The 26,199-nt window shown below is 39.2% G+C and overlaps 1 protein-coding gene across 2 annotated transcripts in view; it reads left to right on the top strand.

Moving 5' to 3' along the window:
- Lnx1 (ligand of numb-protein X 1) overlaps positions 1-26,199 on the top strand; it is a 166,082-nt gene that overhangs the window by 15,761 nt on the left and 124,122 nt on the right. For both annotated transcript variants that reach the window (XM_048784475.1, XM_048784474.1), the window contains exon 2: positions 16,682-16,749. The gene's annotated coding sequence lies outside the window, so the exon portion shown is untranslated. The remainder of the gene's footprint in view (positions 1-16,681; positions 16,750-26,199) is intronic.

Genomic DNA, 26,199 nt, shown 5'->3' with positions numbered 1-26,199 from the left:
TTTCAATGTTTTGAATATAAGATGGCTTTTTAAGATGAGTTAACAGAACATGTATCAAATCATGCCCCTACTTCCCAATACATAGATTTTATGTTAAATAATCAACAACTTATCAGGTATCAGTCCTATGTCTTTTTGTAATACTATTGAATAATTACAATGTATTAATGATGAATAGACTCATTCTATTCAAATGGCAAATATTCTTTACTATAAGATGCTTGAGGAAGGAGAATATCTATCTTAATGGAAATTTATATTTTAAAAAATAGATTCTTTTAAACATTATAGTGAATTATGTGAGGTAATGCTCATTCAAACTGATTAAAGAAACAGAGGGATGTTGTTGGCTCACAAAACAGGGAAGTCTAGAGGAGGGGACCTGGTTCCAACAATACTGATTGCCCCCCCCCCCCGCGTAACCCCCACCAACCCCACTCCCACCCCACTAGCATCTGGCCACTGCACTATTGTACTTTATAGGGAACTGGTATCATTCTTCCCATCCCACCCCATGGGACAGAAAAGATCCTAACTTGCTTGGTTACAAGTCAGAGAGCTCAAACATGCTGAGAAGGAATCATTGACTGAGTCAATCGGCCACCTTTGGGGCCAATTCATGACCAGGGAGAAATGGACTATGGTCTCCTGAGGCCAGGTCCTGCACCCACCTTCTGCCATGGAAGGTGGTGATTTGGTTGGCCAATGTCACACCTGTCAGTGGCACTAAGACCAGGGGATGGAGGAGGAGCTCTCCAGAAGAAATGGAGTATCAACGCCAGAAGAATGGAAAACTGAGATGGGCAGACATTAAGTGCTAATTATCTCAGGCTGTTCTACTGGGCTTGTGATTAAAATAATTACAATAAAAATCCAGTTGAGTGGCTAATATTGGGTACATAAGGCTAATGTGTGACTTTCAGATTCTCCACCCTTTCCATGGTGTTACCATAGAGGATGTAGATCACAGTATTCTCATAGTTTGAATGTGAGGTGTCCCCTAAAAGCTATATGCATGAGACAATGCAAGGTTTAAAGGAGAAATGATTGAGTTATGAGAGCCTTAATCCAATAAAGTGAATTAATTCCCCTGATGGGATTAAATGAGTGGTAACTGAAAGCAGGTAGGGTGTAGCTGGAGGAGGTGGGTCCCTGGGAGCGTGGCTTTGGGGTACATATTTGGTATCTGGCAAGTGAAGTCTCTCCCTACTTCCTGATCATCATGTGAGCCAGGAATGGAGCCAGCTGTCTATGGCCAGAGATCTCTGAAATTATGAACCCCCAAATAAACTTTTCTTCCTCTACAATTGTGCTGGTTTTGGTTTTTTTAGTCACAGCAGTGAAAAAGCTGACAAAAAACAATATGCTCGATGACCTGATGAGTGATTTGCAATGGTTTCATGGTGTTCGTAACAAGAATATTAGTATCAAAATGTATTGTTCCCAGTTTCTGCACTGGGTTCCGGTGCCTCCCAAATACTATTTTCTGAATCCCAGCAGGTCCCTTGTGGAGTAGCTGGCACATATTTCACTGTAGAGCCTTTCTGGTGATAGAGATACTGGACCTCAAGGAGGTGATGCAATCTCCCCAGGGTCTCACCGCCAGTTTGTGGCCGAGTCTGTAAACTCTTGTCTCATGTCCTGACTGTGGGGATGGGCTCCCTTCTGGGCCACCATTTGGCTCAGATGAGGAAGATTGATGAGGGCTCTTATGTCAAGCACCACTATGATTGGTTTTTAATGGCCTTGATTTTCATCTTGTGAGGAAAATAGCATATCCTTCCCTGGCTAAACACTATGTCAGGAAAAGCCACAAACCAGTCCCCTGAGTCCTGTTTACGAAAATGAACCCAAACCTAACTTTGCTGAGCCTACAGAAACTGATAACCTCATGGAGCTTCCCTGTGTGTACCCCACAGAATGGACATGCATTTTTCTGAGTTCATCATGGCCGAAGGAAATGAAAAGCAGTGCAAAAAATAGGTAAAGAAACCCTGGGAAAGGGAGATAGAAAGAGGAAGACACTCAAGAGAAGAAGGAGGACATGGCAAGACTCCAAAAATCATTGTGTAGGGGGACCCACGGGGAGAGTGGAGAGGGAAGCTGGGAGGGAGGGTCTCCAGGTTCTAGGAGGCGGGGCAGGTTGACATCACTGCATCCCTATCCCATGCCATAGATTTTCACATCCATTTTCCTGTTACATTTAATGTTATCATCACAACATCTTTGCAAGTGATATGTGGTCCTTCTGCATATATGTGAAGGTGGAAACAAAGGCTCATGGAATCCAGCTAACTTTTTCGGTTCCTGCCACTAATCCCTAATGAAGTTGGGTCTAAAGCCAGATCTATTTGATTTCAAAGTTCATATTTTTTCTGCCCCTGCCTCCCCATCACCTACTTGACTTCGCTTATCTAGAAATAGAGTCTGCGATAAGGATTCTTGTACAAAGCGTTTCTTGAGGAAGTACTCTCAGGAGAAAGGATGTGACAGAAGCAGGACAGAGCAGGGGACAGTTCCAAGCAAGGAGATAGCTGTTGCAGGGCCAGGTTTAGCCTGATCCCAGGGAGCATGAATTGCACCTGAGAATTCATCCTGCCTTGAGATGAGGGAGCAGACTTCTGTACACCATATCAGTCGGTTATCGCCTATGGGCTGTCCCTCTTAGCCAGGGTGCAGAGGGATGGTGATGGGGGTGATACCTCAAAGGTGCAGCTGTGTGGAAGAAGGCAGTGGCTGTAAGTCACTTGCAGTAGCACTTGCAGCAGCAGGCCAAAGGTCAGCAAAGGAGAGCCGTGCATGATAACAGCTTTCTCTACACACCCGCTACAGCCTCTGACTGTGAAGGGAAAGGAAGGATGGGAAACCAGAGGAGAAGGAGCCGCTGTCCTGGTGGTCACTGGAAATCCCACTCTGAGTGCCCAGTTCAGTTCTGAAGCCTCAGCCATTGCAGCAGTCAATTCCAGGTAGCTGCCCTGACACTGAGCAAGTCCTGTGATAATGCAGCCCTAGACATGCCCAGTACCAACCTTCTCCCCTCAGTGGCCAGCCTGACTCTTTTCCAAGTCAAGCTGCAATTGATTAGAAGAACCATCCATCACCCTCATTGCACACAAGGCCAGAAAGAATAGCATTGGCTGCTAAAATTGTCTCCAAGAAACTGCATTCCTTAATTCCATGGCCCTCTGCCCTGCCCCCACCATGTCTGGAACACACACATCCCAGATTGACCCAGTCCATAGGACCACACTTCTGGCCAGTGGAACCCACTGAAAAGTTCTGGCTAGTGCCCTGTAGGCTCACCTGGACTGGTCTCCCCCAGCTGGCTTCTACAAGCAAGCAGACCCTAACCCAACCTGGGAGAGGGTCTTAAGCTTTATTCTTGTTTTTCTGTTCTACTTTTAAGCCTGATTCAGTAAATTCATTTTATTTTTTTATTTCTTTTTAAATTTTTAAAAAAAATTTTTTTAGATATACATGACAGTAGAGTGTGTTTTGACATGTCATACATACGTGATCTATAATTTCCCATTCCTTTGATTGTACATGATACAGAGTTACACTGGTGGTGTATTCATAGATGTGATTCAGTGAATTCTTGATACTTGAGTTCTCTTATGTCTCTGTGAACACTAAATTAGCAAATTCTGAACCATTGTTCCTAGGAGAACTGTAAGCATCTAGTCACATTTTAATCAACCATCCAGTAACAACCTTGTTTTATGTGTGTAATTGAAAACAGCTTATTTAATATATATTGTTGATTCACTAACATCAAACACCCAATAGCACTATACCTCATGCCTGAGCAAAGCTTACCTAATATATATGTATTTGCTCTGTGAGGTACTTCACAGCCTTCTTTACTTTGGGACACTAGACAGCTCTTCAGCACAAGTCACCAGACAGGCACTGTGGTACACACCTGTAATTCCAGTGACTCAGAAGACTGAAGCAGGAGGATCACAATTTGCGAGACCCTGAGCAACTTAGCAAGAATCTGTCTCAAAATGAACAATAAAAAGGGCTGGGGATGTAGCTCAGTGGTAGAGCATCCCTTGGTTCAATCCCCAGTACAAGAAGAAGAAGGAGAAGGAGAAGGAGAAGGAAGAGGAGAAGCTGCAGAGGCGGGGGAGGCAGGCGGCGGGTAATAGGTGATGTCACCATGAACAGAAAGCACAAAAATGTGAAAGTGTGGTTGTAAATCGACTTGTTGAAACAAGAAGGCAAACGTCATCTTGTTCAACCTCAGCTGGGAATGTGTGCATCTGGTGACTCAAATTTTTGCAGCTCTGGGCATGTCCACAAATGACCACAAAATCACCATGAATATAGATTTGGTAGTTACAATTAAGTTTTATGGAGAAGTCAAACTCACAACTATGAAATCCACAATTAATTAAGATTGACTATATAAGTACCCAATTCTAAATGACAAAATGTTTTTGTGCCTTGTTATTAATTTTAAAGCCTCTGTTTTTTTTTTAAAGAGAGAGAAAGAGAATTTTTTAATATTTATTTTTTAGTTATTGGCAGACACAACATCTTTGTTTGTATGTGGTGCTGAGGATCGAACCCGGGCCGCACACATGCCAGGCGGGCGCACTACAGCTTGAGCCACATCCCCAGCCCATTAAAGCCTCTGTTTTAAGCACAAGCTCCTGAAATACTATGTAGCATTAACGTGTGTGTGTGTGCACGTGCACCAATGAAATAGAAGAAATAGTCCAGGTACATTGTATAGATTTTGACTTTTCAATGGATTAGTATTTTGGAGGAATGAGAAAAACAGATGTAATTATGGTCTTTATTGTGTGCACATACAGAGGATCTTTATTTTTTAAACAGGATCATCCATTTTTAAAATCTGAAATGTACCTGTAATATTTAAAAACAAAAGGGAGGCTCTATTAAGCCAAGATGCTGGCCTAGTGTCTTTCAGGTGACATCTGCTGAGATGAGTTGCAGGCCAACCACACCGCCACACCTGCCACCCCAATGACGGAGCACACACTGAGAAAGGGTGTCTTTTCTCCCATGCCCTGGGTCTGAGCCCGTCCCATACCTCCAGTTCAGTGCTGTTGCCTCATCTTTGAGGCAAATGGCTTTGTTGATGGTTTTGATCAGCTCTGGGCAGGGCAACGGCTGGTGGTGCAGACAAGCCAGGGGGAAACCATTCAGAAGGCAGACGACACGGTCATAGTGAGGGTATAAGAGCCAGAGCGAACTCTAAGTAAGCACTGAAAGTCTGCCCCTTTGAGAGAGTCGGCCCAAACTCAGTCTGTTTCTTGGTTGAAAGGACTTTGTCACCATTGTTCTGTCTTTTAGGCACAACTTCCCATCCTGTGTCCAGTCCTGGATGCATGGAGGGATGGCCGGGCAGGAAGGGGTGCTCAGCTGCCGCTCTCACCTCCAGGAACCCCCTTATCAGCTCAGGTGAACATCCTACCCTGGGTGCATGCCCCAAGGACTGTCTTAGGGACAGAAGTTCCACTCACTCCCAACCTTCCAACCACATGGCTGCCTCCAAGCTTTGCCTAATAGAAATTCCAGAGATGATTTGGTTTCTAGTGATTTTCACTTTCTCTCCTACTTGGAAACCTGAAGAGGCCTCTGAAGCTGGAGTGTTGTAAACAGACACCCAGGATTGCGTCTGGCTGCTTCCGATACGCAGTTTCCCTCACAGACTTCCGTAGTCATAATGAAATAAACCTGGCTCCACTTGACCCAGCGGGAGTGCAGATGGAGGCCTACCTAAGGGGAAGGGTGAGGACCCATGCACTCTTGGACAGTCAGCCTCCAAAATTCTGAGCGGAATAAAACTCTTTTCTTTATAAATTACCTGGCCTCAGAAATTTCGTTGTAGCAACGAAAATGGACTAATACAGCTTATTTCTTTGCTTGACTCGTGAAAGTTCTTTATTTATTCTGAATATTAATAATCCCTCCTCCCATGTGCACCAAGAACTTTTAGATCTTCGTTGAGGAGCACTGATAGATAGAAAAGGAGGCTTCAAGGATCCAGAGCGGCTCAGAGTGTTAAATGTATACAGATGGTGGCATCCATCTACATAGGTCTGACTCAGGACTGACCTGAACACAGAAAAGGGGTGCTTTCACTGAACAATTATATGATTTTTTTAAAATTAAAAGTCTCCCACCATTAACCGCAATTCTCATGGAAATGATGTGGGAGTCCATATAAGTTACCTAGAAAAAAGTAACATTTTCAAAAGGATTGCTCAAATCAGTTTACCAACACTTGACAGGGCTTTTCTTAGATGTGTTCCTGAGCAATTTACATCTATCAGGAAGGATGATAAATACATGCTGAGGTCCACCCTGTACCTTCAAGGACATGAAAAGAGAGTTCGGTGGACGGCGAGACTCCAGTGGACAGCGAGACTCCTAGGCAAACACAGATCTGGTCCCCATCTACCATCTGGGGAAGTCTTGTCCCTAGCTAAGCTCTCCTTCTCCCCCGGGACACTGCTAGCCTGAGGGAGAAAGGCTGGGAACAGCTGCCAGCATCCTGAGCCAGAGCCCCGCTGCACCCCAGTGAGTGTACCTGGAGCAAAGGTAGCTGAAGGGGACAGGAGAAGCCCTCACGTGCCACGCCTGTTTTGTCCAAAACGTATGAAGGATAAAGTTTCCCCAGAGGTCTTGTTGTCATCTGGCATCCACTTCCATTCCAGATTCATGCTAAAGATGGGCGCCTGGTGTGGTTCTTATTAGATTTCAAAAGGGAACTTAATTCTCAAGACTTTAGTTCTCATGATTCTAAAGCCCCTAAGGAACTGAGGATCACAAGATAGCTGACGGAGAGCTCGTCTCCTTTCTCTGGCCTGCCTATTTATGGCCAAAAGAATGTGAAGAAATGACACTTGACTGAGAAGAGAAGACTTTCTATCTTGGCTGCCCCCCAATTTCTACTATCCATATGGCTGCTGATGCCCCAGTGACCTGGTCTCTGCACTGAAGCGGGTGGCTTCAAAATGCCGTTATGCCCAGCACCTCGCCCAGCCCCTGGCTCAGTGTGTTCAACGAGAATTTGAATGACAGAGGAAATGAATACTAGTCTGCAGGCCACAAACCTCTATTTATTCATTTTACCTTTGTACAAAGACATACTGAATTACAATTTACACAGCATAAAATTCACCTGAGTAAAATATACAACTCAGTGGGTCGTAGTTCATGTAAAAGACAGTGCAACCATCACCACTATCAACCTTCAGAACACCTCATCCCCCCAAAAGGCAACCCTGGGCCCACTCTGTGGTTCTCCATTGCCCCTCTTTGGTTCAGCCCTTGAAAATTACTTTCTGTCTCTATGAATTTTATTAATCCAAGGACCTCGTGTAAGTGGAATCATGCAATCTAGATGTCCTTTTGTCACTGCCTTTTTCACTTAGCATAATATGCTCATTGGGTCACAATGCCCTTCCTTTTTAAGGCTGCGTTGGATTCCATTGTGAGTATATACCACACTGGTTATCCAATCATTAATCAGTGGTCACATGGGTTGCTTGCACCTTGGACGATTATGAATAATGCTGCCATGTACATCTGTGTACAAATATCAACTTGAGTCCCTGCTCTCAATTATTCTGAGATATTGAGGAACCTCCTCAATGTTTTCCCAAAGGCCTATTTTCCTTTTCTTTTTGGCCATCCCTGTGGGTATCAAGTGATATCTCCATTTGATATACCTTTCTCTAACAATTAATCATATGGAGCATCTTTTCATGAATTTATTGGCTATTTGTGTATTTTCTTTGGAGAAATATTTATTCAAATCATTTGCCCATTTTTAAAATTGGCTTATTCTATAGTTTGGATATAATTGAGTAAGTCCTCCAATGGTTCATATGTTGGAAGCTTAGTCCTTGGTGTGGTGCTATAGGGAGGTGGCGGGACCTTTCATTGGTGGAGTCTAGTGGGAGGTGACTAGTTCATTGGGGGATATCTCATTGCAGAAATCTGCCCTCAGAAAATATCAATGAGGGTTGTTATAAAAGAACAAGACTGGCCCCTCCCTTCTCTCTAGCTTCTAGTCTTGCTGTGTGATCCCTTCCTCTTGCACACATTCCCACTGTGATGCCACCTGCCATGTGTCACAGCCCAGAGGACTCTCGTCAGAAGCCAAATGAATGGGACCACCCACTCTTGGATGGTCAGCCTCCAAAATTCTGAGCTAAATAAAACTCTTTTCTTTATAAATTACCTGGCTTCAGAAGTTTTGTTGTAGCAATGAAAACGGACTAATACAGCTTATTTCTTTGCTTGACTTGTGACAGTTCTTTATTTATTCTAATATAAATAATCCCTCTTCTGATGTGTGATTTGTCCATGTTTTCACATTACAGGGGTTATCTTTTCACTTTCTCAATGATGTACTTTGAAGCACAAAAGCTTTTAATTTCGATGAAAACCAGTTGCTTTTTTCTTCTGTTATTTGTGCTTTTGGTGTTGTAGTAAGAAACCATTGCCTAATTCAAAGTCATGAAGATTTTCTCTTCTGTTTTCCCATGAGTTTTATAGCTTTTTCTCTTACATGTAGGTCCTTGATTCACTTTGATTTAATTATTACATGATATGCCTGCAAGTTTCTCAAATATTAACCTTAAAATATATATGTCTTTTAGAACAACTGAATTAATTCCTTACTCTACAAAAGAGAGCTGTTGCTATGCTGAGCAGTTTCCTTTAACTGGAATTATTTTCCTTTTTTTAAATTTTTTTTAGTTATAGATGGACACAATATCTTTATTCTGTTTATTTGTTTTTAAGTGGTGCTGAGGATCAAACCCAGTGCCTCACATGTGTGAGGCAAGCACTCTGCCACTGAGCCACAACCCCAGTCCTGGAATCATTTTCTTATGAGTATTTTTTAAATGTAGAATCATGTTTATATGTTTAAAAAAGAAGAAAAAAAAAGAAAAGAGAAAAAGTTTTCCTGGCCTTTACCCATATATACATTTTGTTTAGAAATTCAGAAAAAGTTTAAATATTTTATTTAATCAATCATTTAATAAATTTCTGTGTGCTTAATATGCACGTGCAGTCCTCCAAAAAGCGGGAGGTCTGTAAGACTCAATGCTGCAGAGAGGTCAAGGTGAGGGGTCCCAGGAAAGTCCGTGAAGTTTGGCAGTTAGAAAGCATGAATGCCTATGCCAGGTCAGTCTCAGCAGGTGGGAGGGCATCTAGGGGAGTCACAACTAAAGAGAACATCGCTTGGGAAAAAAGAGAAATAAGATAATACTAAAAGGTACAAAAGAGTCAAATTAAGAATTATCCCAGCTGGGTGCAGTGGCACATGCCTGTAATCCCAGAGGCTCGGGAGGCTGAGGCAGGAGGATTGCAAGTTCAAAGCCAGCCTTAGCAAAAGTGAGGAGCTAAGCAACTCAGTGAGACCCTGTCTCTAGATAAAATACAAAATAGGGCTGGGGATGTGGCTCAGTGGTCAAGTGCCCCTTAGAGCAGCTTTAGCAAAGGAATAATTGAGAGCCCAGATTGCAGAGATGAGTAGCAAGGATAGTATGAAGAGCTTAGCTTTCATGAGTAACTTAGAAATCAGAAAAACATACCTATATAGAGATCTTGGAACACAAGCCAGTGTTTTAAACTAAAAGAAGTTCGAAATTTAGCACTTGAGGTCTAAGTACACACAGATATGGCTTGGCTATTTGTTAGCTGTGCAGCTTTGAGCGAGATACTAACTGCTCTGGGCTTCAGTACAATGGGAATAGTGATAAACCTATCTCATGGGGTTGTATCAGGATTATATGAGACCTACACATAAATCTCTTGATAGCTATACATGCTGTACCTCTCACAAAAAAAATGAAACACATCCAAGTAACTACAATTGAGGCTTGGTTAAAATTCTATTTTATTCTACCATAACCCTTTTCCTAGCAGGAAATTCCAATACTCTTGACAAAAATATGATAAATACACATGACTCTCTTCTCATCTTCTGTCCTTCATGCAATACGGAGTTGAGTCTCTTCTGCATTCATTAAACGCACCATCCTCTGGTATAACTGAGACAAAGTCAGCCCTGCAGATTCCAGTTGTAAAATGTATTCAGGTGATCAGTTCAGGATGGTCCCTCTTAGTGATGAGATCAGCACCATTTTGAAATCTCTTCCAACCCCAAGCTAGAATAAGTCACTAAAGCTCTTTACAGCTAAATGTCACCATAAAACATTCCTTTTCATCTCTGGCTAATGAAAGGACAATCTGTTTCCACCTATCTTGTGCAACTCTATTCACTCATTAAAACTCCCTCCCAAAGAACAATATTTTTCTTCAATGAGAAATGAAATTGAGAAAGAAAACACCAGTGACTCCTAGGCACACAGGTCAGATCGTAAAGTCCTGTGACACAGACGAGCCACGTTTTCTGGCACCCTATGTCAGTCTCTCCCATCCTCTCGTCTCTCCAGCAATTGATATTTTCCCTGTAAACACAAGAAACTGCACGGGGTTAGGGATGTCTTGTTTTTCTCCCGAGTATTTTTCGTTTACAGTCTTAAACCTTTCCCTCTCATGAACTTCCTCCCTTGTTTTCTTTACCGTATCCTGTTGTAAGAAGAGGATTTTGTTTCTGATACTGATTTGGAAAGCTTCCTTCCTGGCATTCAGTTGCTCTCTTCAGAATCAGAGATAATGGTCCATTGCCGGCCAGGGGCAGGAGAGTGGTGGAGGAAACAGGGAGCCATGGTCTCTCCACGCTGATCAGGTGGCCACGCTCCGAGGGCTGAGAGGCCCAGTGTGTGCCAACAGTGGTTGCACTGTTCCCTCCCGCGACACCAGGGCATTAACATGCAAGGCTGATGGTTTGAAAATTGTCAGTATTTTCTAATCCACGCACTCTTTGAAAAGTCAATAGGTTTTCTGAAGAACTTAATCACTCAGAATAGAATTGGATTTATTGCAAATGCCATTTTTTTGTGATCAAAATCCACTCTTCCTGGCTTCTGGCATACCTGAGGCAGGTTTTGTTTAATCATTTCCTTCTCATGAAACACTACATATACAATAAGTGATTTAAAAAAAATGTATGGGGAAACATAACAGTGCAACTTGCCTATAAAATTATGAGAAATGATTATTAATCTCCAGAGGGCTGTTCAAATAAAACCTTCATTTCCAAAGAGACTTACATACCAAAAATCTTCAAATTTTCATGCTTAAAAAGACTCATGAGTATATGTAAGCAGGGGGGTGAGGGGGGCGGCTGCATATAGCAAGATCACTCACTCCAATTCCTTCATTTATGAATGAGGAGACAATCCAGGGGTCTGAAATGAAAGAGACCCAAAGCAATTCATTGTGATCAGCATGCAACTTAGGACTCAGCTGTCAACCCAGACCTTGTCTCATGTCACCACCTTTGCCCTTTGAGGTGGGCTTGGGTAAACCAAAATATAATAAGAAATCATAATGCAAATTTTTCAGAAGTAGAAACTAGATTTTCTCCTTCACCCCTGGTGACCTCCCAGTCTTCTTAACTTCCTGTGTGATTCTGTCAAACGTCCTGGGTAGGATATCCCAAGCACAGGGTTCTACACAGTGCTATCATCTGACAGGTTGGAAAATTGAGAATCGTTTCCAGTCCCCAGAGCAGAGTTTCTGAAACTTTCATATGCATGCAAGTCACTTGGAGATCTTGTTAAATGTGAATTCAGATTCCTAGGTCAGAAGCAAGCTCTGAGATTCTGCCTCACTAACAAAGCTAATAGGTTCCCGGTGATGTCAGTGGGTTTTGTGCACCACACTTGGGGTAACAGGGAACTACAAGGGAGACACAGGCAGAGACATCAGCTGGAGTCAGTTACAGTGTTACAATGTATTGAAGGCCCCCTGTAGAATTTGGATTCTCTCTTGGAAGTAACAGTGGCAACAACTATACTTGATATCTTCAAACCGATGTTGTCTTTCCAAGTTTATTGGATGCTCCTAAGTCATTTCCACAGGGAAACTTACTCAGCCCCTTCCCTGGGTGGGTCATCACATGCACAGCTTTGTTTAGAATGTGTTACCCTCCAAGTTAACACTGATCCACTCATCTGTCAAAGTCACATGAATCTAAACACTGAGGGACAGCTGTGTCTTTTTCAGTATTGAATGCTCAAACTGAATGTACCTAACACCTTATACTGGGTCTGCCCCACAGTTTTTCTATAAACATTGGTCTATGTTATGTTTGTTCCAGGAAAAAAATTTCTCAAACACTAGCCTGCATCAGTTAGCCGGAGGGCTTGTTATAGCTCAGGATGATAGATCCCACCTGGGGTGGGGTCTAAGAGTTTGCATTTCTACTATCCTTCCAGGTAATGCAGTTGCTGCTGGCCTGGGAACAACACTTTGAGAACCACTGGTCTAGAGGAGACCTTCAATAACTTCCTGCCAAGGGATGTTAATAAATAAGGCTAAAAGTGTGGACTCTAAGCTATTTATTATTAAGCCTCAGAATACACATACATAAAGTGCAGATGATAGAAATATTACTTACCCCCTAAGTTAATGTGAAGATTCCATGAGCTAATATAGGTAAAGAACTCAGTAATTATAAATCGGTATTAATTAACATTCCTAAAACCACTCGCCACACTTGCTAATGGAACAGAGAGACTAAAATCTTTTGCATAAAGCCTCAAGGTGGTTTGTTTGTTTTTAACAAATAGACTGGGCAAATGTGAGTTTAGCTCCTAATCTTTTAAATCTTTAGGAATAGTATATTATCCTCTTGTGTTTTATAACCATGGTTTTTATATTTTCTTAACCCATGAGAATACCAGCTGACCTTGGATTAGTATGGCTATAATAAAAAAGACAGACAATAATAAAGGTTGGCAAGGATGTGGAGCATTGGAAATTTCATATGTTGCTGATGGATCTGTAAAACAGTGCAACCACTTTGGAAAATAGTCTGGTATTTCATCAAAAAGCTCGACATAGGATTATCATATGACCCAGCAACCCCACTCCTACGTGTATGCTATATAGAATTGCAAATACAGTGTCACAAAAACTTATATGCATGTTCATAGAAGTAATTCTCAGTAGCCAAACAGCCCCATACATTTATGAATAGCTGAACAAAACATGGTATATATTCATACGATGGAATATCATTTAGCCATAAAAAGGAACAAAGTCCTGATGCCTGCTACAACATAGATGAAACTGGAAAACTTTATGCTAAGTGAAAGGAGTTTGGAACAAAAAGCCACAGATTACATTGACTCTATGTATATGAAAAGGGTACTCACCGGCCATGTGTGTCCTGAGTTCTTTTCCAAAGAAAATGATGCTAAAAGTGTTAAAAAAATTTTTTTTAAAGCATTTATAAAATAAAATATAACATCTCCATACAAATCCATAGAGATAGGAAGCAGATTGGGATTACCAGGGCTGGGGAAAGAGGCAAGGAAGAGTGAGTGATGTTAATGGTTTGGGTTTGAAGGAGGATGATGTACATGTTCTAGGATTAGATAGTGGTGATGGTGGCACAGACTTGTGAATAAACTAAAAACCACCGAATTGGGTGGCAGGTGCTTGCCCCATAGGTCAAGGACACTGCCAGTGCTGCTTTCCCCAACTTGGGGGTGCCCAGGCAGTCCAGCGGATCCCTGTGATGGAATATAACAGGAAGCAAAGCTCTGGGAAACAGAGTCTTCGTCCAAATTCTAGACAAGTCAGTTTGAGGCCAAGTTAAGTAACTTATAAAGCCTGAACAAAACTAAAGCAGCAGAGAATTATCTTACACAGAAGACAAGAGAAACAATTAAGTGGGAAGGTATCAAAACAAGGTTTGATGGAAATCCTTGAAAACGTAAGCCAAGAGAAAACAGCTGAACTCAACAAAGAAAAGCGATGGACTCTGATGAAAATGACACTTATTAAACAAAAAATATTTAGAGACTGGAACTTAATGGAACAATTCTAGTCGGAAGTTAAGTTCTGGTTAAAAGTTTATTTTATTGTCTATATGACATTTTACACATTGAGCTTGTGCAAAATTTAAAAGCCATTGAGTTTATGCTTAACAGGATTGATTTTATAGTATTAAATTATAGTACAAAAATGATTGTAAGATCCTATAATCCAAGTTGAGCTCAGTGGTGCACACCTGTCATCTCAGCACTCAGGAGGTTGAGGCAGGAATTTCACAAGTTCAAATTCAGCCTCAGCAACTTAGTGAGACCCTGTCTCTAAATAAAAAATAAAAAGGGCTGGGGATGTGGCTCAGTGGTTAAGTGGCTAAGCACCCCTGGGTTCAATTCCTGGTACCAAAAAAAAAAAAAATCCTGTAATCCTGCTTGATTATAACATTTTCATCTTAGAGTTGCACTGCCCTTTAGGGTACCCACCAGCCGTGTGTGTCCTGAGCTCTTTTACAAAGAAAATGATGTTAAAAGTGTTAAAGAAAAATTTTTTAAAAAGCATTTACAAAATAAAATATAACATCTCAATACACTTTTAAACTGAAGTGATTCTATTTTGGATATATTTAAATAAAATATAATATTAAAATGAGCTTGCCTTTTTATTTTTATTTTTTAAAATGTAATTAGCAAAAATTTTAAGTTTTGTACATGATTTGCATTATCTTTCTATTGGCAGCACTGCTTAAAATGTCCTCCCCAATAGATCAGGTGTCTTTGGAGAGACACCATGAAAAGTATGGGCGTCTGGGAGTGGTGAAGCTGAGGCTGGTCTTTCCTTCACACAAGGGCTCTGTACCCGGAGCTCTCTGAGCTCTGTCCCATTAGCATGACTCAACACATGTAAACAGGGCAATTCAATGGATGTTTCCAGTTTTTGTTCTTTGAGTAGAAGGCCACCTGCGAAAACAGAGCCTTGTTATCTCAAAGAGCAAGGTTCTGAGCCATTATTATTTTAGAAAGTACTTTTTGTGTCTCTTGCTAATGAACTACACAGCAAGTCATCTGAAAAAGAAATTTTTAAGGCATAATTTCTTTCCTCTTCTGAGTAAATTTTTTTCCAAGACTCAAGTCCTGCATCAAAATATCATTAACATTGACATGTATTTCTAGATACAGTGATCATAAGAACTCTCCTAGCAGGGAAAATTATTTAAAAATGAGTCAAAGACAAAGATTTATTTCATAAGCAAAGTAGTTAGAGGTAATTTACTTAAATGGTTTAGAATGAAAAAAAAATGTCTATTAGTAAGAAAATTAAGTAGGTTGGTGGTTGCTTTTACAAAAATCGTAATATCTTTTGACTATAAAAACAGCAGATGTTATTCCGAACAATGTCGAAAACACCAATAAGTAAAGACAAGTAAATAGCCAACAGTCCTAATTCTTCTACCAGAGATAACTGTTGATACATAGATGTTTAGCCTTCCAGAAAAAAAAAATAAAGGTTTTGATCAGTCAAAATTTTTCTGCAAAAAGAAAATTGGCTCAATTTCTATTGTTGACTCCTGGCCAACAAATGGAACATTTACTTTCATCCAATCAAAGATAATTCTGTCAGCACTCTAAATTTTGAGAAGACACATCCAATTTTTATAGATTTGATTAGACAACATTCCTGGGTTACAACATTTTGCCTTTACCTCAGCTAAAACAAGGAAGCTATTTACAGTCTGCACAGAGATGATGTGGATGGGCATGAATCTATACATTTTTCTTTTCTCCTCACCAACAAGGTTGTATAAAAATATTTACTGCTTTCCTATAGATTCATGTACATGGAGTAGTGTCCAAGTCATGAGCCAGGAAAATGGATTATTTGCTGGAGTTTTTATGGACCCGTATTCAAGTATTTCCCCAGCTGTGTTTACAGCTTTGGGTTTCTAAGCCTCTTGAGAAGTAATCAGATTTGATCATCTTAAATCCCAAAGTAAATTTTCTTTTCTGGAGATTACTCTACTTGCGAACACAGGTTAGTTTGGCCTATTGAAACATCTTCTAGTGCCGTGACATCCAAAAATGAAATCTGTGATTTTGCTCCAAGAAAGAGAAAGGAAAACCTGAAATATGACTTAGATTCTTCCTGCAAGAAGTAAGATCTCAAAATCTCTCTGCTCTTTTAAAAAAAAATTATTATATCCTGTCTTACTCTTTGCTTACTTCATTTTGTAACTTTGGTCTCTTCAAAATAGTATAAACCCCTTTAGAACCAAGATTCTCAGATGATTTTTTTTTTGTATTATAATTTATTGTATAACTTTCTATAGTAACCGGCTCAGACACAGATGGCTTTATATGCTCAATATTTTGTTTCTTGATTAATGGGAAGTACATATGACATTCAAAAGTTTAAGAGATTGTAACATGGGTGACTTTAGCCGGGGGACTTTTATAAGTGACTATTTTGGAATTCCTTAGTTTAAACCTCTGTGTCTTCACAGCGAGCTACACTTAGAGCCAGGGTGTTTGCTAAGAGCTGAGGCTTCGCCTGGTAACAGTAAGAATCAATTCACCCATCTGTGCCTCAGTGTCCTCGTGGAAATGACAAAGAACTAATTGACTAAATTAGCTAATTCATGCAAAATGAATGGCATAGCAACCAGCATATTTATCAGGTTTTAACAAATGTTAGCTGCTACCACTCATCTTACTACAACCACTATTCTCTTGATTAATGAGCTCAGTTCTCCACTAACTGAAAAAATGTTCTCCTTTTCCAGGCTGGGTCCTTAGAGAGCCATGGATATAGAGAAGTGAGGCAACAGGGAACATCTGCAGAGCTGGCCAGGTAAGCTAAACAACCAGACCATTTTGTGACATATTCAAGTACCCAGGAAATGGGATGAAAGCAACACAGGTGTCATGTGAAATGCTTAATTTGGTCCACATATGCTGACCTCCCACTGCCGTACACTGCTGCCCAGGGAACGGGACAGCAAGAGCAGAAATGAGATGCTGTTCTGCTTTTGCAAATTTTCCGTCTCCTGTGAGCTTTGCAGTGCACAGTACAAAGGAATTATTTGTGACCATGTAGGGAATATGTTTTCCTAGATTTCTAAGAAAAGTCTCAGGGGGAAAAAATAGAAAATGTGCTTTATTTTACACGGAAAACTAGAAAAATAAAGATACTAAATTAAAATGCTCATGCCCCTGTAATAATCAGGTGTTGCTGTTTTACAAACTACTTCAAAACTCTGTGCCTTCAAATAACTATCATTCATTATTTGGCACAATTCTGTGGGTTGGTGAGCTAAAGGTTTTGCCTGTGATCACCACAGAGGAAAGTCCAAGATGGGCTTACCCGTGTCTGGGAGTTGGTGTTGGCTGTTGGCTAGAGCCTCAGTTCTCTTCCTAAGATTACTCATTCACCTGTAGGTTAGGCTGAGTGTCTTTACAGTTTGGTAATCTCAAGGTCTCAAGAGGGCAGGAGTGGAAGATGCAAAGCTTCTGGAATTCCCACTGTCCCAACAGCAGCCCGTGTAGTCAGAAGAAGTCCCACCTTTAGTTGAGGAAAGACGCATTGCATTGCCAAGGGGTGGACACAGTGTCAGTTAACCATTGCTGCACAACAAACCACCAGGTGTTACACTAAATCTCCCACACCCTACTTATTACCCTTTCCGTTGTGGCATTTTCTCTTTGGTGACATGTGTAATTATCCCTCCAGGTTCTTTCTGCAGTTACCTAATTTGAAGTGTCATGACAAAACTAGGGTCAATAACTTAAGGAAAACTACATTTCTTTCTCACTCTCAGAGTTCAAAAGCAGACCCATGCATTTAGGAATAGCTCCAAAAGTCAACTTGGGATGAAAGGAAGAGGATACATGTCTCAGTACAGAGAGGGAGCCAGATTCTGAGGCTGGGCCACACCCCTGGAGTCTTCCCAGCACCTGGAGCTTCCTTTGAAGTGAAGGAAATTGCTCCACCACAAGGAGGCTGGAGGAGGAGGGTTGGGAGCCTGGAATGTGGACCCAGTGATCATTCTGTCTGCATCCAGGAGAGGACTCCTGAGCTGCAAACAGCGTGGGCTGACTAAAGGGATCTCCAGTTAGGGTTCTTGGCTTCTTGTGTTTTATTCCATTTGACCCTGAAGAATTTCACAATTTAGACAACCCTAAAAACCTGAGACCTCTAGCCCAACGAGCAAGGGTCACTTTCCCAGGTGCCCCCCTGTGGAGCCCCTCTTCTCCAGTGTGCACAAGGAAGAACCGCAGCCTGATACTCTTAGAAAACATGCCTGAAGAGGCCTGACTTGCTCTGCCTAGAAAGGTTAACATGAGGGTCACTTCATAAAAGCAAGTGTGGACAAGAAGGGGCAGAAGTGGAAAGCCCAAAGGGACACCCACTTCAGAGGGGTGTCAGATGCTTTCCTCAGTGCTGTGTCCAGGACGAAACACTGAGTCATGGGAGAGAAAGTCCCAGAATAAAGTATCAGAATCCCACAGTCAGAAATTCTTTCCTGAAGAATGTGTAGGTTCAGGGTTACAAATGCAACCGAAAATTTCCTGGAACTTAATAAGCTGTCAGAGTCCCTTGAACCAGCTGAGTCATTTCTGTATGTTTTCATATATTTTCATAAATGCAGGTGCATGATCAATTCAAGCACAGGTATGTGAGTACAGGCAGGCATGGGTGGTCTTTTCATTTTTTTAAATTTATTTTTTAGTTGTAGTTGAACACAATATCTTTATTTTATTTATTTATTTTTATGTGGTGCTGAGGATCGAACCCGGGCCGTGCACATGCTAGGCGAGTGCTCAACCGCTGAGCCACAACCTCAGTCCATGGGTGGTCTTTTTATTTGTTTACTTTCCCTTTTATCTTTTTTTATTCACTTTGATTTGGGGCTTCCTCTTGTCTTCCTCACATTTCAAGTCCCAACCCAGCACCTACCCAGAAACCCACTTAATAATCTAGTGAGTATATTTCCTATTTCTGCCCACAGCCATATAATGGTGTATGGACACATACAAGCACAGACACACTCATGTGCTTTCTGATCTGTCTAGTCCACAAAAATAGGACCAGAATATACATTTCCTCTGCATGGTGCACCCTATCAGCAAGCAATACCTTCTGAAATTCTTCCTGTCAACCAGCAAATGCTAATTCATTCTTTCCAGTGACCATATTGTTATATCATATAGATATATGATTTATTCAACCATCTATTATTGGAGGCATTTTCTAGTTTTTATAAGCTGTTTGCAAAAAAAGAAAAAAAAAACAAGCAAACAAAAACACGAACCAACCTTCCCTTGTTTCTTGGTCACTTTGGATTTGGTTTCCTAGGTGTTGCCTATGCATATCCTTTGCTCATTTTTCTATTTTCTTTCTTGTTTCTCTTGTCAAATTATAGTGAATCATTGTATATTATTATCAAATTATTATTTATTGTGTATCACTGTTATTATCTGCAAAACAAGTTTAGTATATGTGCTGCCAAAGCAAACACATGTTATCTGGATTACATATATTTTATTCAAATCTGTTGTAGTCTATTGTATCTTAGGTTATTTTTACAGAAAAAGCTATAATTTTTATAGTTGAACATAACTGTCTTTTCTCTCAGAGTTTTGATTAGGAAGATTTTTTTCTGCCTCCATATAGTACATATAATTTACTAAATTTCCTTGTAAGTGCTTTGCTTTACTTTATCTTTTTATATTTTTCACTCATATATTTGTACTACATCATTGAATATTCGATAAAATTGGAATCTAAAAAGACACTTACTATAATACAGTGGCTTTATAAAGGTTCTAATAACTTCTAAGCAAGTCCCCTGCCCATCTCTAGTTATTTTTCCAAACTTACTTGTCTTTTTCTTTGGTATTTAATTTTTTTCTCTAATAGTTCAAGGTCACTTTATCCAATTACCAAAAGCAAATGAATAAACCAAAAACATATCTTGTCATTTTTAGTGAAACACACATACAATTTGAGGAACCTAATACTTTTATGACAATGAGTCTTCCCATCCAAGATTATGGTACCTCTTTCCATTTCTTCATTTTCCCTTTTGCACATAAGGGGAATAAGTTATTGTTGTTAATTTCCTTCTTATTGCATCTATTTGTAAGCACTTCACAGGAATTTTTTTGGTTTTCATCATTTTAAATACATTTTTTCCACCCCTAATTTCTAGAGTAGAGAAGGACTAATGATGTTTTTATTAAATTCCTTTGGGTTTTCTAGGTTTACAATCATATCATCTGCAAATGTAGATAGTTTTACTTCTTCTTTTCCAATGTTTATTCCAGTTTTCAAGTTCGTTGTCATAGTTTAATATTTTATTATTTTTAATACCCTTAGTCATTTTAATATCTGTTCTTTCTGCTTCCTGATCATTTATAATTTTGCTTTTTCCCCTTTTTAAAAAGTTAAGCCTATTTACAGATATGTATACGTGTTTAGATGTTTTTATATAACAAAATTTTAAATTTATTCATATATTCTACTACATGTTCTGATTCCTGTTTTCATTAATTTAAGCTTTTACCTTTATCGATCATTCTTATTTTTTTCTGATTTTTTAGGATGGGGATTTAGTTTCTCATCTGAAGTTTTCCATAGGCAAGCACTTGGGTTATAGAATTTTTCAGAACGTTCTCAGATTCCTAGAGAATGTTACAAAGTTCTCTTTTTTATGGTTTTTGAAATTATCAGTAATTTCTATATTTCCTCTTTGAGCTGAATGTTTTTGAAGTATTTAACTTTCAATTTATTTTTGTCAGCTTTAAAATTTTTTTTTTTACTTATGGAATTTTGATCACATAACATAAACTGAGGTCTTTACACTTTTCTTTGGTATTTAATTTGGCTTGTAAATTTGGAATTGCTGCATTTTCCTTATAGTCATGTACATGGTCAGTCTTTTTAAATGCTCTGTGGATATGTAGAAAATGATGCAAATTTTTGTAGCAGGAATATGGGAGTTTATTTATTTGTCATGTGTGGGAAGAAGCACGGCACATAGGTTAAAATAAAGATTTCAGACAGGGGGCATGGCACGTGCCTGCAATCTAACCTACCTGGGAGGCTGAAGCCGAAGGATTGTTTGAACCTACAGGTTTGAGGCCAGCTTGAGCAGCTAGCAAAAGCCTCATCTTAAATAAACAAACAAAAAGTAAGGACTTCATAGAAAACGTTTACTTTCAAATCTTGACTTTATACATGACCTTGAGCACATCTATAAATATATAAATAATAGTATCTGCCTCATGGGGTCATTGTGAGCATTAAATTATTTAATATTCGTAAGATGTTTAGAATAGGAATTAGCACATGGAAGATGCTATATAATTACTAAATAAGTAAAAAGAATTAGTCAATTCCTTCTTTTTTTTTTCTTTCTCCAGAACATTCCAACACAGTCCAAAGAGATATATTGAGTTACTGAAATGTTTTTGGTGTGTTCAAGGATGGCTTGTAGATTAAAACATATTATTCTTATTTTTAATTACATTTTAAGTTGTTAAAATTATAAATTGTAAAATTTAGTTCTTCCTTATCTCTTTTTCTTAAAGTAGATTTTTCAATGCTCATCTAACTTCAATGAGTTTTTCTTATCTTCACTATGTATTTTCTTCCACTTGACCACCCTTTTGTTCTTCAGTAAATTCAGCCCCACTCTTTCTTGACTGAGAGGTCTTCTGCCAAGTTGTACATAAGTAGCAATTGTTGGTACACTTTGGATCTTTGAAAGCAGTTCGGGGAAGATGAGTTGTCCTGTGTCATTAGTCTGGAGTAGAGAAGTACTCCCAAGTATGTTAAGCGATCTGAGTTCGGCAGTCCATTCATTTTTACCATTTCTAGTGTCCTTCATTTCTTTATGTAGATCTAGGTTTCTGTCTGATAGCACATTCCTTCTGCCTGAACGACTTCCCTGAAGATTTCTTGTAACGCATGTCTGATGATAACAAATGCTCTCAGTCCATGTCTGAAAAGGCCTTCATTTCCCTTCCTATTTGGAATACTGTTTCACGGAGTGCAGAATTGGGGTTGACAGTTTTCCTGCCCTTCAACACTTCAAAGATATTCTTACATGGTATTTTGACTTTGATAGTTTGACAAATCTGCTATTTTTGTTCCTCTGATTGCCATCTATCTTCTTTCTTCATTTTTGGTTTTCAACAGTTTAAATGTGATGTGTCTAAGAATATTGTTTTTCATGAGGTAGAGAGGCAGGGATTTATCCTGCATGGTATTCTCTCAAAATTTCAGTGAATTGGGTCAGGCATGGTGGTACATGCTATAATCCCAGTAGCTTGGGAGGCTGAGGCAGGACATAAATTCAAAGCCAGCCCCTGCAATTTAGTGAGAACCTAAGCAACTTAGCAAGACTCTGTCTTTAAATAAAAAATAAATGTGGCTCAGTGATTAAGTGCCCCTGGGTTCAATACCCTATAGGAAAAAAGAAAAAAAAAAAAGTTCAGTGAATCAATGATGAATTTTGGCTTGATGTCTTCTGTTATGAGAAGAGCTTGTATGTGGATGTGACTTCCCCTTGTAATTGGGGCTCTAGAGTTTCTAAACTTAGCTTCAGAAACTCATTACAAGTTTTTCATACCTGCTTTTATAGCACATCTGTTCTCTCATGCTCTGCTTTGGGTAAGCTAGTTTGCATGTTGAAATTTTCCTTAGATTTCAGGCTACTTGCTCCTATAGCCTCAGCTCTCTAGTGGACCCAAGAAAAATTATGATTTTGTAGATTATCCTGCATGCTCCTTTTCCGTCCTGCAACTCACCTTCCCTGAACTGCTTTCAAAGATCTGAAGTGTACAGTGGTGTTAGTGAGGCTTTATCCAGCTTTTTACATCCTAAGAGGTTAATAATTACTTAGCTTTTAAATTTAAAGATATTATTAAATTTATAAATTTAGCAGAAAATATAATCTTTTTTAAGGGAAATTTTACAACCTAGTTATGAAACCTCTTTAACATGTTTAACTGCACTATCAATTATGTGATATAAAGTTAATATATCACAGTATTTTACTAGTTTTCTTGAAAAAAAAGACCCACAGAGTATGGAGCCCAGAAATAAACCCAAGCATATTTGGTCAACTAATTTTCAACAGGGGCACCAAGAAGATAGATACAATGTAGAAAGAATATTTTCTTCAATAAATGGTGCTAGGAAAACTGAATATCCACATGCAAAAAATGAATAAATAAAATTGGCCTCTTAACTCATACTTACACAAAAGTCAATTCAAAATTAATTATAGACCTAATATAAGTTCTGAAACAGTGACACACCTGAAAGAAAACATAAGCTCCTTGACATTGGTCTTCCTGTATACATGATTTTTTTTATAGAATAACAAAAACACAGGAAACAAAAGCAAAAATAAACAAATGGAACAACATCAAACTAATAAGCTTCTGCACAGCAAAGGAAACAATGAACCAACTGAAAAGGGAGCTTGTGGATGGGGAGAAGCATTTATGGTCCATGTGTCTGATAAGGGGCTAACATCCAAAACATGTAAGGGACTCACACACCACAATAGCAAAAAGCAAACAAACAAATCCATCTTATTAAACAGACAAAGTACCTGAATAGACATTTCTCCAAATAAGACACAAAAATGGTCACAGGGTGCTTAACATCACCAATCATCAGGGAACAGAATCAAAGCCACATTGAGAGGTCACCTCATACCTATTAGATGGCTGTTACCAAAAAGACAAGGGATAACAGTGTTGGTGAGGGTGTAGAGAGAAGGGAACTCTGCTACATTGTTAATGGGAAGGTAGATTGGTTCAACTGTTATGGAAAATATTATGGAGGCTCCTTAAAAAAAAAAAAGAAAGAAAGAACAGAACTATCATATGACCCAGCTATCCTTTCCCTGGGGTTGTATCCAAAGAAAATGCAGTCATCACCTGATAAATTTATCTGATGTCCATGTTAATGGCAGCTTTGTTCATGAAGTCACAGTATGGAAACAACCAAAGTATCCATTGCTTGATGAATGAATAAAGGAATTGTGGTATACACACACACACACCCTAACATCTGCATCAACAAGAATGAAATTGGAGAACATTATGCTAAGTGAAATGTCAGAAAAAAGAAAAATACTGCATGATCTCACTTATATATGGAATCTGAAAAAAAACTGAATACATGGAAACTGAGTAGAATGAGTAACAGGTGTGAGTGAGGGGGAGAATGAAGAGATGTAGGTCAAAAGGTACAAAGCTGTAGTTCTGTAGGACGAATGAGTCTAGAGATCTAATATACAACATAAGGACTGTAATTAATAATAGTGTATTGTATACTGTACATTTGCTGAGTATATTTTAGGTACTTGTACCACACACACACTTAACTGTAATAATTACTTCATGGTTTAATCAGCTTCTTTTCCTGCTATGAATAAAAGACCCAACCAGAACAACTGTAAAGGAGAAAAGGTTTATTTAAGGGCTCACAGTTTCAGAGGTCCCAGTCCATAGAAGGCAGGCTCCATTCCTCAGGGCTCAAGGTGAGGCAGAACATCATGGCAGAAGAGTGTGGCAGAGGCAAGCAGCTCACACCATCATCCAGAAGCAGGGAGAGAGAGACTCCACTCTCCAGCTACAAATATATACCACAAAGCCACACCCCCAATTCCCACCTCCTCCAGCTAACCCTACCACTTCAGTTACCACTCACTTAATCCTTAGTCAGGGGACTAAATCACTGATTGGGTTAAGACCTCACAACCCAATCCTTTCTCCTCTGAACCTTCTTGTACTGTCTCACCTGTGAGCTTTGGGGAGGACACCACATCTAAACCATAACACTTCACTATGTGTATATATATATATATATATATATATATATNTTAAAATTATAAATTGTAAAATTTAGTTCTTCCTTATCTCTTTTTCTTAAAGTAGATTTTTCAATGCTCATCTAACTTCAATGAGTTTTTCTTATCTTCACTATGTGTATATATATATATATATATATATATATATATATATATATATATATATATCAAAACATTTCGGTTGTGCACCTTAAATTTATACAAATTAAAATGATAATATGTTAAAATTTATTTTTAAGCGTTCCAATCATCTGTTGCAGTAGATTGTATTTTTCAAGTGAGTACCATACCACTCTTCCCATCCTTCACACTCTGTCAGGAGTCTGTGCCACTCCCCATCTACAAGTAGAGTCTCTTTCTCCATCACTGTAAATCTGGTGGCCTTTATGACTCCTTTGGTCACTAGAATATGTGAGAATTAATGCCATGCTCATTCTAGGTATGGCACTTAGCTGTCCGGACGGCTTGTTCTCTATATACTAATGGGGACCCTAAGTCTCACTGGTTTTGTGATCTGGGTCTCCTGTATTCTCCCACAATTCTCTGAGGAGTGTGAAAACCACAGGGTTTGGGGAGAGGGAGGTTGTTTTATCACTTTTTTAGATTCATCTTTTTGCTACTTGATTTGATTCTAAATTATTTTCATTTCTTTCAACATTTCATAGATAATTCAATTGCCTTCCATTAATTTTGCCTATCTCTGTCTTATCTAATCTCCTGCTCACCGCTTCAGGTTTATTCTAATGACATTCTAAGGTTACCTACTATAATTATACTTTTAAAAAATCAAGCTGTTATTATATTTCTAATAGTTTTTGTTTTCTACAGGTAGGGTTAATGAGTCTAGAGATCTAATATACAACAGTGGTGAGTTTTTATGCTCCAGGTACATTTGTTTACTCATTTATTTATTTTTATTAGAGCTTTATAGTTGTACATATTAGTTGAGTTTGTCCCGACAAACTCATACATGGCATGGAATTCTATTTGAGTTCATGATTTCCTCTTAGATGTTTGGTGTTTGATGTACACAGTTTTATGATCATTATATCTTCTTTATTAAAAAGTGTCTTTTGTCTTGCCCAAATATCCTCTTTTTATTCTTTTTATTCTGTTGAATGATTTTACACTTAAATTCCACCTTTGCTGATGTTAATTTTATATTTCAGATCTCTTTACCTCTGCATGTGCCTCTTTTCTTCCCATTATTAAGTCTGTACCCTTATTTTACTGTATTAACAGCATGCAGTTAAATTGTGTGTTTCAGTGTAATAGGAAAGTCTCTGCTATTTCCTTATTCAAAAAATATTAATTGAACACTTACTTTGTTCTACATTCTAGTCTAGGCATTGGTGGGTCAAACAAAGACACCTGATCTCAAGATGTGATAAACAATACCCATAACAAAG

This window comes from Marmota marmota, unplaced genomic scaffold (genome assembly GCF_001458135.2).
Source record: "Marmota marmota marmota unplaced genomic scaffold, marMar, whole genome shotgun sequence".
NCBI classification, from domain to species: domain Eukaryota; kingdom Metazoa; phylum Chordata; class Mammalia; order Rodentia; family Sciuridae; genus Marmota; species Marmota marmota.
The sequence above is the reverse complement of the archived record's forward strand: the minus strand, read 5'-3'. Positions and strand labels throughout refer to the sequence as shown.